Source organism: Anolis carolinensis, chromosome 5, assembly GCF_035594765.1.
Source record: "Anolis carolinensis isolate JA03-04 chromosome 5, rAnoCar3.1.pri, whole genome shotgun sequence".
NCBI lineage: Eukaryota > Metazoa > Chordata > Lepidosauria > Squamata > Dactyloidae > Anolis > Anolis carolinensis.
This window is the reverse complement of record NC_085845.1, coordinates 62,231,047-62,244,927: the sequence shown is the minus strand read 5'-3', so window position 1 is coordinate 62,244,927 and position 13,881 is coordinate 62,231,047. Positions and strand designations below refer to the sequence as shown.

At 38.4% G+C, this 13,881-nt stretch overlaps 1 long non-coding RNA gene across 1 annotated transcript in view; it reads left to right on the top strand.

Moving 5' to 3' along the window:
- The first annotated feature begins 1,797 nt into the window (after positions 1-1,797).
- The window catches only part of LOC103279004 (uncharacterized), a 51,294-nt gene continuing 39,210 nt past the window's right edge, over positions 1,798-13,881 (top strand). Inside the window, exons 1-2 of the long non-coding RNA XR_010006412.1 lie at positions 1,798-1,965; positions 4,159-4,238. This is a non-coding gene — a long non-coding RNA (uncharacterized LOC103279004). The remainder of the gene's footprint in view (positions 1,966-4,158; positions 4,239-13,881) is intronic.

Here is a 13,881-nt window from a genome sequence, read left to right as displayed (position 1 = left end):
ACACAATGGACAGTACTGGTGCCATCTTGTTGTCCTCTAGCAGTCAATGCCAGCTTTTAATAAAGTATTGGAAACAGCCCCACACTACATTCTTTTTCCTGTATTATTTCTTGCGTACCTCTCCTATGAAGTATAGAATGTACGTTATTATTAATGGCTCTGCCTTAATTGCGCACCTAGGAATTCCGTTGTTGTATCCCTCAAATAGCCATTTCTATGAAATGGAATCCCAGCATCAAGAGGTTTATGTGTGAAAACCCATCTCACTGCCAAAGGGAAATTCCTTGGAGGATTTTGTGTGCTTTACAGAGCTCTAGTTTGGGTTGTAAAGTGACCTGTGCTAAATCAACGGTTTTGATTAGATAACCTGACACCCATTCAGTTCATTTCTTGTTGCTCCAAACTAATTAAAGCAATTTTAAGAGCCAAACATTGTGTGTAAATTTGGACTGGAATTTCAGTATTACTCTTACATGGTTGGACATTGTATTTCCTGAAGCCTGAGCGTGAGCAGTACCAGGTATTATAGAGCATATCAACTAGGATGGATTTTACTCAACTATCTTGTTTTATGTTGAAGGCACTCACTTGGCAAAGCTTCAGAGGCTGGTCAGGAACCTTTCCTACATTACATTATCATGCATTTTTAGCAGAAGTTTACACATTACAGCTGTGAAAAGAAGGTTGTGCTAAATTGTTCCATATGGTGACTGTCATCATGTGGTAAGCCGTTTTTATGCACCATCCATCCATGTGGATCGAATTATCTCCTGCATGCCACCACAGATCTATTTGTAATGGCATAGATAAAACTGATGACCCAACTAGGTGCAATGTTAGATGCATGACTGCAGTTAATATATCATTTGCTGAAAGGAAGGAAGAGAAAGAAAAATAATGAAACAAAAAAAGGAAAAGAAAGACTTGTGCCCCTCTTTCAAACACAATTGAAATCATGGGGTGGAGCCCTGTTTTTAGCTTCATCATAATGCCAAAACCATCTCCCATGAATTTGTGATTTATAAATGTGTAGGTATAAATACTACAGTTTCTTCACATGTTATTGTATGTTTTCAAGTCATTTCTGACTTATGATGACTATAGAGGATTAGGGGTTTCAACAATAAGTACTGGAGAGGATTTTCCAAATTGGCCAGAATTGCAAAGGCTTTTATTTCTGATGCCACCAAATATGTAGAGGATTTGAACTCGCTACCTCTACCAATGCTGCCATCAATGCTTTATTCAGGAGCCTTTTCTAGATTAGGATATTGAGAGAGAGACACATGACACTTTATATGAGGAGAAACAATAAATGGTTGTTTATTTGCAATTTGAACAGTAAATATGTGTGATGGTTTCATTAATATTAAACAGTAGAGTTGCTTAACGGTTTCATTAAAGGCTTATGCTTTTCTCTTCAAAGGATATTCATATAACTGGGTTTCTGTGTAAATAAGTTCCTTCACCAAGGAAACAAACAGGACAATTTACTTTCAAATCCACTTCTCCTGAGATTTAAACAGCATTGCTCTAGACTATAGGGTTCACAAATATAGGTGCCAGCCCCTCCTTTCTTGAATGCCTTACTTATATTTCCTCAAAGAGGCTTCCTTTTCAAAACAGAGTTCCCAACTGACTGAATTCCCAAGACCAACTCCTAACTGACTGACTTTCAAACTCTAACTGCTAACTACCTGAATTCCAAAACCTAACTGACAAAGAATGTTTTGGCATCCTGGCTCAACTGTCACTTTGGCTCTGCTCATCTCCAGTTGCTAAGCAACTTCTCATTTGCATTCAGCCAATCAGGCTGCACCTATGGTAATGTATGCTTGACTGCTCCTCCCCCTTGCTCTCCTGAGCTGCTGCAAGCAAGGCATGCAAAATGACTGCTCATCAGCCCTGCCTACAAAATGGCTGCATACCAGTCCTGCAAGGTGGGCCACTTACCAACCTTGTAAGGTGAGCAACATATGTTACAATGACCCTAAGGTGAGCCTATCATGTGAGTTTTTTTGGCAAGATTTGTTTATAGCGAAATTGCCATTGCCTTCCTTTGAAGCTGAGAGAATGCAACTTGCCACTGGGCAAGTTTATCATGGATTTAATTAAAATGTTCTTTCTAGGGATAAGATCTCTCTAGGGTTCTCTATTTCTTCCCAAGTGATTCTGTGTTCACCTTCCAGCAGAATCTGATTACAGAGTCATGCTGGATGATCTAGAAATTCCTAAAGGAATTTTGTGGTTGAGAAATAGAAATGTCTTTATTTGCAGTTTTTCACCTTCATTGGGTCTTAGCCCCACTGAATGTGGAGGGCTGATGGTAGTCCTTGAGTTACAAACATCCAACTTACAAATGATTCAGCAAGACAAATGGAAGTGAGAGAAATCTACCCACAGGAAGGGAAATTCACTTTTAAAAAGGGTTATCATAAGGGAAAGATATCTCCACTGAGGCTTTGTCATTAAGCCTTTTTCCACAACAAAACACATTTTTCAAAATCCAATCATCACAGAAATAGAAACGAGAAATCTTTTGAACAAAGGCACAGAAATCAAACAAACACCACCCTATACTATCAAAATGTGTGTGTATGTGTGTTGGGGGGGGGGGCTGGAGTGACATTTAAAAATATCCTTGTTACAACTTTCAAACACATTCAACAATGTAGAACAAACCTACAGAACCTATCTTGCTCATAATTTGGGGACTGCCTGTATCTATGAAGATAAGTCTAAAATCTCCTCCAACTCCCATAGATGAAAAGCAGTTTTCTTGGCCACCTAAATTATTTAAATAGCCAAAAAATCAGCTACGTATAGATATGAATGCATTGTGAATATTGTTATGGAGATCGTTTCCAGTACACGTTTTCCTCAGAGTACAGTTTCCTCTTTACTCTGTCCTTTGTCGTTATCACCTATATGCTATGTAAGATCTCTACAACATCTGTGTTTGATAAAAGCTATGGAAATGGCTGCAGTACCATATCATATTCATGTGTTAATTTGAGATCCCTGACTTATAAAATTCAGATCATATTTATTTATGAGATATCTGTTTGCTGATGATAACAATGAGAGCATGGCAGTATAAGCACAGTTGTAGGGGGTGGTGGATATCATGTAAAGATCCTTCGCTTTGATGGAATGGATTTGGGGAGAGGAAAACTTATATGGCTCTCAACTGACATTTTTGCAGCTCCCTGTTCCCCATGATGCCTTGCCATAGCCTTCCAATCCTTGCTGTTTTTAGATAAAAATTAATACAAGCCTAAAAGGCACTCAAAAGGCCATAAAACTGCTTTAAATGCAGTAGTAGTCTATACAATAAGCCCCACTCAGAAATAAAATGTAGTATGTGATAATACCTCTCCCTTGGCAATACATACACAAAAAGAACAGCTGAAAGGGAAGTGGAAAATGGTCAATTTTGAGTTTCATATTCATCTGTTTTTCAGATTAAAACACATCAGTGTGCTCACTAGAGACCTCATCACAAAGAGTGTATTTCAACGGCATATGCTGGCTCCGTTCTACTTCACCCACAGAGCCCACCGGCTCCCGTCAAATGATGTCAGTGGGCCTCTGTGGAAGAAGTAGGGTGGAGCTGGTGCATGCCACTGCCACGACAACACAGGAGTCTTCCCATGTTGCCATTGGGATCCAGGGGGGAAAGCATCATGATCTACGCTTCCCCCATGGGATTGCCCTCAACTAGAGCTAGATGATGCAGGCATGGGGTGCCAGGTTCCCTATGTCCCCTGATGACAAGCAATGTTTCCGGCAACTTTGTGACAATATATTAGGGCAGGGACACAATGGTTACAACTGGTTCCTGCTTCCACTTATGCCCCTAGCTTACTTTTTTCTGTTGTGATGATCTCAATTTTTAGATATTCAAGTAAGCTACTTTTATTATTGAAAGTAGCTCAAAATATTACCAAAAAAGAATAACCCAAATTAATAACTACCCCTTTTTGAATTATCCTATCAAAATATTTCATCTAAGGTTTGCTCATTTGGTGCTTTAATGTATTTCTACTTCCCCATAGTTATAGATGCATACAAATCATTCTCTTCCATCTTTCGACCTGATCCTGAGCAGGCTTAGTAAGTTTATTTAAGACTGGATCCTTATAATCTCTTTGCTAGCATTTGAACCTTTCCGGCTATCCCTTTCCAATGCAACAGAAGAAGAGACAAGTATTGCTGGGCTGCAATAAACATGCAAGGTCAGTTTGCTCTATATTTTACTCTCCACATTCAGATGCACTTGATTAGTCCCTTTTTGAGGTTACGTGTCAAAGATGAAGCACAGCAAAATTAGATGTAATTTCTGCCAAATGCTTATAAATCTAATCAATTTAGACTGTTGGCTAGAATCCAGAAGTTACTTTTCCCATGAAAAGAGAGAAGGGATGGAATGGGCATGGTAATATCACTTCTAATATCCCTTTTAACAATGCACATATTATTGTAAGAACATGCCAATGTGTTTGAATTCTCCAGCGTGTAGGTTTAGGACTCATTCACCCGGATGTGAGGATTACAAGAAGAAGTCTTTCTTTCCAAATTACTGAGAATGTGGAAACTTGCAAAGTTTGCAGCTATGGATATAGGTTGTATTATAATACTTTTAATGTTAGCTGCTCTGAGTCTCCTTTTGGAGAGAAAAGGCAGGATATAAATAAAAATAATAATAACAATAATAATAATAATCTTAAAGTATTGAGTTCTCAAATGCAAAGATGAATAACAGCTCAACCAAAAACCCCTTTTTAATCTTGGTGTCTTGGTTTTTAGACCTGTCCTAGGGTTATTTGGGGCACTGTTACAGAAAATTGCATTGGATAGTCCGCATCTGCTCTAGTTTCATAGAATCATAACTTTCCATGAGCAAGCAGATAAAGACTGTTATATGGCATATGTTCTGTATCTCAAAAACTAAAGCTGATTTAGGAGAAACTGGAATGATTCTTGGAATCAGCAGGTCAAATACATGCAGAAACAGGTCTAACATTTAAGGCATCCAAATGTGTGTTGGACACATTTTTCTCTGCTGCAAGTGAAAAAAATTCCTCTCATACATTCCTCACATATTCAAATAGAGTAATTATTTTGTAGGGGGAAATGTGGGCTATTGGGAATGAATGACATTATATGTCAATATACCAGTGGAAGAGAATCTTGTCAAAACTGTACCATTAAAAACACTGTACACATGGAGTGAATATTGTAACTATTCTGCAATAGTTATGAAGTGCAATGACATGGCACACTGCAGGACAGGTTTCCCTTGTACAGTGTCAGTGCAAAGGGGGCATAACCAACCAACAAAGCTAGAGCGAACTGAGAATCCAGAGACTGGTAGAGCCATAAAGACAGCTGAATCTTTCACAGTTACCCACACTATAAGTCTATCATGCCAGTGGCGCAGTGGGTTAAACTCTTGTGCTGGCAGGATTGATGACTTGAAGGTTGGGTTGCTGACCTGAAAAGCTGCCGGTTCAAATCCAACTTGGGGAGAGCCCGGATGAACTCCTTCTATCAGTTCCAGCTCCATGCAGGGACATGAGAGAAGCCTCCCACAAGGATGGTAAAACATCAAAACATCCGGGCGTCCTTGCAGACAGCCAATTCTCTCACACCAGAAGCGACTTGCAATTTCTCAAGTCACTCCTGACATGGAAAAAAAAGTAAGTGACAAAGTTGCATCATCATAAACTTATTTATCATAGCTTGTGATGCAGAATATCCGTTGTTGGCTTTTATGCAAATAACTCTTTTTTTCTACAAAATAATTCCTTCATGACTTTGTCCACCAGGAGAAAATTATGCAAATTTCTCATGAGTCTATATTCTTTCCACCAGAAATAGTCTGGAAACCCATTTTTTCAACCTGGGAATGAATTATTACAAACATTCTTTGAGTTCTTACTCTCAACTAGCCATTCAGTACAGTTAGGGAACATATAATTATCCATAGTAAAGTGTGCATGGTTGAAAGTTAAAGAAAACTGATTCTGGAATATATTACACTACATTGAGCCAAATCCTTAATCCTTACAGTTAACCAGGACAATTCTTATGAATCTTATTGGACCCAAAATGATATATGTATGGCAACCATCCACATGGACTACTGATGAGGTGTATTGACAATTCACTTGGTAGTATAATAGTGTTTCTTTTTCAGCACAAAACATGGAGACTGTAAAATAAATAATGCATTTTCTATGCATGGACACAGTCTATACTGGCGTTCATGTTGGACCTTCTCTTAATCCAACCAGGCATTTAATTTAGAAAAGTGTGGAAGATGACACTTGGCAGAGGACGAGAGTGTGTTGCTTCTATTTTCCACAGTTCTCTGGAAAAATACATAAAATAATGTGTTTGACCTGATACGGATTTACACAAAAACATAAAAACACTTTGTTGCCATGGATAACATTTTTCATTCATGGAGATGGAAAGCACATGGAACAAAGAATATACAAATGAAAAATAAGCACAAAAACAGCAAGTACACTGTGGCAAAGAGTATTCCATTCAATAAATCAAAGAAATTACCAAGTAGACAAATCTCTCCCTTTTAGTGTTCTTCAATGAAACCAAGTCAATTTTTGAAAGAAAGCTGTTTTTGCTGTTTCCTATCCAGCTGGCAATAAGGTCAACTGTAAGTGGTATGCAAACAGAAATCTCAAATGTACCATCTCCAGCCAGGTCCACCAATGCCAATATTATGCCTTTCATTTTATTCATGATCCTCTGACATTTCTATGTTTAGAAATGTATACCACATACGTTTTCCTTTTCATATGCCTGAATATTTGGGAAGACTTCCTTGGATAACTATATAATTATAGAGTACAGATCCAGCTGAACCTAAATAGTTTTTAGTCCTATTTATTTCAGTAGAAGACATTTGCATATGTGCTCTCACATTAGGTGCACATTTTTTCACTGAAATATATAAGATTTTCAAAACATTTACCTTTGGCTCTATTGTGTCTGACTTTTGGGGCCTAAATGGCCTAAAGGCACCAGATTCTTATATCTTGAAAGGTAAGTTGGGTCAGGCCTGGTTTATGTTTGGATCAGAGACCACCGACAAGTGGTACTTGAGGCTATTTTTCAGAGGAAGGAACTAGCAAAACCATCTCTGAGTATTCCTTCCCAAGAAAACCCTCTGAAAAACCCATAGGGTTGCCAAATGTCAACGAGAGATTTAAATAAACATACACACAAATGCACAAAGAGAGACTGTGTGTATATGCAGAAAGGATCTACAAGTCTCTCTGAGACCTTCTTTCTGCTGCATTATACGATGGGGGTATGAGATATACATTTATCTAGACATTGTTGACGAGATACTCTCATCAGACTTAGCCAGCACAACCAACATGTGGACAGATAGAAGTGACTGTTCAACACTATCTAGAGTGTGATATATTCTCTGTTCCTGGAAGAGATTTTTCAATTTTGTTTCCTGCAAAATAATTGTAGTGCAGAAAATTGTGTGTGTCTCCTTCTTGACTCACCTACACACAAAAATTGCTGGCTATAAACCAGGGGTCCTCAAACTTTTAAAGCAGAGGGCCGGTCCACAATCCTTCGGACTGTTGAAGGGCCGAATTATCATTTGAAAAAAAAATCCAATTTGCACACTGCAAATGTCTTATTTGTAATGCAAAACGACGACGACAACAACAACAACAATGAAAGAACAATACAATATGTAAAAATGAAAACAATTTTAACCAACATAAGCCTATCAGGATTTCAATGGGAAGTGTGGGCCTGCTTCTAGCCAATGATATAGTCAAGTTAATTAGGATTGTTGTTGTTGTTGTTGTGTGCCTTCAAGTCATATCAGACTTTGGGCGAGCCTAAGTAAAAAATTATTTATTTATTCGTTTACTACATTTATATCCCACCCTTATCACCCCGAAGGGGACTCGGAACAGCTGTATGTACATACAATATATTATATTATTAGCATAGCACAATATTAGCATTATATATCATCATATTGAACTATACCACTATACTGAAATATTATATGTAATATATAACATATATTTAATATTATTATATGGCATTATTAGTATTATATTGTATAACATGATAATATTATTATCAATATTATATGTATATACAATATATTATATTACTAGCTGTGCCCGGCCACGCGTTGCTGTGGCGTTGTCTGGTGGTGTATGTATTTTATAGGCAGTGTGGAAGAGGCCTAAGTGAGGCCTAACTTTGCTGAGTGGGTTGCTAGGAGACAAAGTGGGCAGAGCTTAGCCTTCTAACGGGCAGCAATTGGATAAAAACAATTATTCCTCTCCCTCTAATTAGGACTTCATTTTTCTTTTCTTTTTGTTGTATCAACCTAGAGGCGTGGATGAGGGGTTGTGCTGTCAATTTTTGAGGTTGTGGGGTGTTTAGTTTTGTTGTTTTGTCAGTCGCCAGGATTCCATCACTCATATATATATATATATATATATATATATATATATATATATATAGAGAGAGAGAGAGAGAGAGAGAGAGAGAGAGATTAAAACTGATATAAAAATATTATATTATAAAACTGAGGGCAGGGGCCAGGTAAATGACCTTGGAGGGCCGCATCCAGCCCCCGGGCCTTAGTTTGGGGACCCCTGCTATAAACTATACATCTTTTCAGAAGGTCTAAAGGCCGTGGTATGCAACAAATGTGGGAAAGGCAAATCTTGACTTTGCTCCTCACAAAGATGATTTAGATCAGTGGATCCCCAAGTGTTTTGGGCTTCAACTCCCATAAATCCTAACAGCTGGTAAACTGACTGGGATTTCTGGGGGTTGTAGGCCAAAACACCTGGGGACCCACAGGTTGAGAACCACTGGTTTAGATGGATGACCCTCCTCTGACTGAAAGCAATTTGATCCAGCAAAGATTATTGGCACCTGTTGTTCCTCCTCTGCCCTCACATTTTTCCCTCATGATGTGGGGTTCCTTGTAGATGGGTTTTATTGACTATGGGAATATGGGGAATCGCTAGAAAATGCTACCTTCCTCCTTCTGCCCTCAGAAGGATCTGTTGCATTAAAAGGATCTCAGTTGGATGTAATCAAATTGGACAATTTGTTACTGCTGTGAAGTTAAAGCTGATTTTGTTTCTGTATACTTCAACCATTTTTAAGTATTGTGGCAAATCTGAAAAGAAAAGCAGAGTTTCTTCTGCATAATGTTCATTACTTATTGATTTGACTATAAGTTGACAGTTCTTTATTAAAGTTTGTAAAGTACTTTCTGGTGACATCAGAGAAGAGGTATTAGTCCCTCCTATGTGAATGAATGCCCCTCCTGAGGTCCCATCTACACTGACCATTTAATGCAATTTCAAACTGGTATTGAAGAAAGTGGTTTCACTGTGTGGATGATTACATAGAAAATCCTGGAACCAGTTTGAGCTCCAGAGGGTGATTACATAAACCATAAAGCACTGATTCCTATTAAGAGCTTTCTTTCACATACTTTTGTGAAAGTTTGTCTGGCCACTATAATTTGAAGGTAGCTTCATACTGCATTAAATTGTTAGTGTAGATGGGACGTAAGCTGTAATGTATGCGTGCACCACCAAGACACAAGATACAGATGAGCTGCTGAATTTGCAGACCGAAAGGTCCCAGGTTCAAACCCTGGTAGCGGCGGGAGCGGCCGCGGTTGGCTCCAGCTCCTGCCAACCTAGCAGTTCAAAAACATGCCAATGTGAGTAGATCAATAGGTACCACTCCGGCGGGAAGGTAACGGCGCTCCATGCAGTCATGCCGGCCACATGACCTTGGAGGTGTCTACGGACAATGCCGACTCTTCAGCTTAGAAATGGAGATGAGCACCAACCCCCAGAGTCAGCCATGACTGGACTTAACGTCAGGGGAAACCTTTACCTTTACCTTTAATCAATGACTAAATAAAGCCCATATGATATATTCTGTTTCTTTCATTGGATATGAGCCTGAAGGCACGGAAAAGAAGGAGGAAAGGCCAGGAGAAACACTTAGCTAAACAGAGAATAATGTTATCCCTGAAACGTTAAATCAAATTTCAGGTTCAGGTAGCCTCTCCATTTTAGTGGAATTAGAATCCAAGAATGAAACACTGCTTTTTTTTTTTTAGGTACCTTTCTTGTCATTCTGTCTTGTGGTGTTGTACCTTATGAAACTGTTCTTATCCTTTCAACCAGAAGATCTCTTTCATATTTGTTTATTGGTTTTTTTACAGAGACTAAATTAGATTCCTTGAAGGAAAAGGTAACTGAGCGGTCAGATGTTCTAAAAGAGCACTTGGTATAAACAATTCCTCAAGGTAAAACAAGCACCCTATTGTTGCGATGGTTTCCATCTTGTTAAGGTGCTGTATGAATGAGACATTTCCTTATAAGCATGTTCACAAAGCCAGATTGACTGGAAAGGGACTGACCTTTAGGGACAGTTGGTGGCTGAAATTTTCAGTGAAGTTGTTTGAAGCTAAACTTGCATTTCTATGCTGAATAATCATTCTGCTCCTGGAAGAATAACATGGTAAAAGGTGTATGTGTGTGTGTGTTGGGGGGAGGGGGTTGACATGTGTTTTCTAGGTTATGAGTGCCTTATTAATACCCACAAGAAAGCAGTAGTAGTTCAGGTTTAACACAGCTTTTGTATGTTTCATTGTGCATCTCGTAACCAAAGCTAATTTCATGCATTCCAGGAATTTGGTTGCTTTGATTGTATACAGTCAGACTAATGTGGGGCATTCAGTTTATGACTCAGGCAAAAAGAAGTCCTTCCTGGCTTGAGTTAATAGAATGTTTCTTGGGTTTATTAACTAATCCTACATACCCAAAACAGGAGAGTCAAGTTTAAATCCTAGCTATTCCTTGTATCGCCTTTTAAAGCAAATGTTCAAAATCAACTTGGCAAGTTACCCTTTGAAGTGAAGCTTTATATAGGGTAGGTGATATACCATTCAACTGAACACTCTTAAGAACTGACTTATTTATCTATTAAAATATGTATATCCTGTGCTATATCATCTCAGTGCTGCATATAACACCAGTGTAATTTATTCAAAATGGTTTGAGGCAGTAAAGATCATTTAAACAAACAATAAGCATATTTCAGAATCTGACAGATTTAAGTAAGACCATTTAAACCAGTTAGAACCATTTCAAGCAATTTAAAACATGCTGATTTAAAAGAAAACATTTAGTTCCCAAATACTCTAATAAACAACTTATTCCTGCTTTATGTGAGAAAGAAGCTGGTGTTAGCATCAAACCATCACGCTTCCTAGAGGCATGAATCTATCATCTATCAGACAGAGGGTAAGCTGAAAAACAAAAACAAAGTCACAACAACATCTATTATAGAACTCCAATATGCTAATTCAGAAGAAGAGCTACAAGCCACTCTACACACCTTTGCAGAAGCATATGAAAAGTTTGGCCTCTCACTGAACATCGAGAAAACCAAAGTGCTCTTTCAGCAGGCACCAGACAATCCCTCTGTAATGCCAGAAATACAGCTTAATGATTTAATGTTAGAAAATGTTGACCATTTCCACTACCTTAGCAACCACCTCTCTACAAAAGTCAACATTGACACTGAAATACAACACTGTTTGAGCTCTGCGAGTGCAGCATTTTTCCAAATGAAGCAGAGAGTGTATGAAAATTGGGACATTTGTAGGGAGACCAAGATGCTTGTTTATAAAGCTATTGTCCTCCCACCCCTGTTAAACGCCTATGAAATGTAAACCATCTACAGATGTTACATTCAACTTCTGGAACAATTCCATCAGCGCTGCCTCTGAAAAATCTCTTGGGAAAACAGGTGGACAAATGGCAGTGTATTGGAAGAAGCAAAGACCACCAGCATTGAAGCAATGATCCTCTGCCACCAACTTGGCTGGACTGCCACGTTGTCTGAATGCCTGATCATTGCCTCCCAAAGCAATTACTATATTCCCAACTCAAGAATGGAAAACGGAATGTTAGTGGGCATGAAAAGAGATTTAAAGATGGTCTTAAAGCCAACCTTAAAAATGGTGGCATAGACACCAAGAACTGGGTAGTTCTGGCCCTTGAACATTCTAACTGGAGGTCAGCTGTGACCAACAATGCTATGGAATTTGAAGAGGCACGAATGGAGGGCAAAAGGGAGAAACATCTCAAGAGGAAAGTGTGTCAAGCCAACCCTGACCTTGGATCGCCTTCCATCCGGAAATCGATGTCCTCACTGTGGAATAACATGCAGATCAAGAATAGGTGTCTACAGTCACCTATGGACCTACCGCCAAGACACAACACTTGATCATACTCAAACACGAGTGATCACCCATGATAAGCATCAAGCATGCCTCTAAAGGGAGTAATCCACAAGAGCAGTGCCATAGCAGTGTGGGAATGTCGATATATTCTCCTAACATGATTTACCATTGACAAAGTGGTATAGAACACACATACCCCCCCCCCCAGCAATTAGTCGATATTACGAAAAGTACACCTAAATTATGTTGGCATGTATGTGGGGAAACTGGAACTTTTATCCATATGTGGTGGGATTGTGCCAAGGTACAAGAATTCTATAGGAAAATAAAGGGTGAAATAGAAGTAATATTAGGGCAAAAATAGTGTTGAATAAGAAATAGTTTTAACCCCAAATTGGAAGGGAAAAGCAGCAATAAAATTGGGCCAATACAACAAAATATATGTTAGCAGCGACACAAGCTACAGTCACCCTGGGATGGAAAAAGCATAAAAATAGGATACCCAAAAATGGCATGAATATTTATTTATTTATTTATTTCAGTTATTTATACCCTGCCCTTCTCACCCGAGGGAACTCAGGGCGGCTTACAAGTGGCAATTGATGCCGTTACACCATTATACAATGAACTAAAACGTTAACATTTTAGCAGATTATATGATTCAAGATTACATTATGGATAGGAAAAATAAATATACTAATGGATATCCCAGGGGGAAATGGGAAAAAAATTGGAAGAACTGATAGCCAAGATAAAAGGCAAAAGAAAATACAAAGAATTGAACCAGGCTATTCTTATGATCAAGCAAATAGAATGAATGATAAAGAAAATGTACAACTGTTCCCAGAGGGAGGGGGTGAAATGGAGAGGGGAACAATGGAAAAGGGACGGATAGAAATAGGAGATTAATATGGAATTAATAAGGTGTAGACAATAAAGGGGGTTGGCCCGTGAGGTCTCTTCCAACTCTATGATTCTATGATTCTATGAATAGGCAACATCAGAAGAGGGCAAATATATACAGATTTTTTCATGTATTTATGTATGTATGTATGTATGTATGTATACAACGACTTTGTTGTTTTCTAAACATCCTTGTGAGGGAATATGGATATGTTATATTCTACTTGTATGATCCAAAAAACAAAAACAAAAAAACTACTGATGGAGAATAGAAGATCTCTCAAACAGACCTCATTCCAAGCGATAGGTGCTCTTTCAAGTTTTATGATTTCAGGTCATTTAGGATTTTAATTATAATTTTTTTTCTTGGTGTCTTGATTTTTAGGCTTGTTTCCAGGGTGTTTGGAGTGCTGATTCAAAATACTGCATTTGGATAGACCACATCCAATCTAGTTTCTTAGGCATGGTTATCATGGTTTTCTATGGGCTAACAAATGGTGACTGGTAGACCATATGTTCTCTATATCAAAAATTAGAACTGATAGGGAAAAACTAATGCCATCTTTGGAATCAGCAGGTCAAATATACCCCAAAATAGGGCTAACATTTGAAGAACCAAAACATGTGTTGGCCAGTGTTATCATCACAGCACCTTTAATTCAGATCCAGAA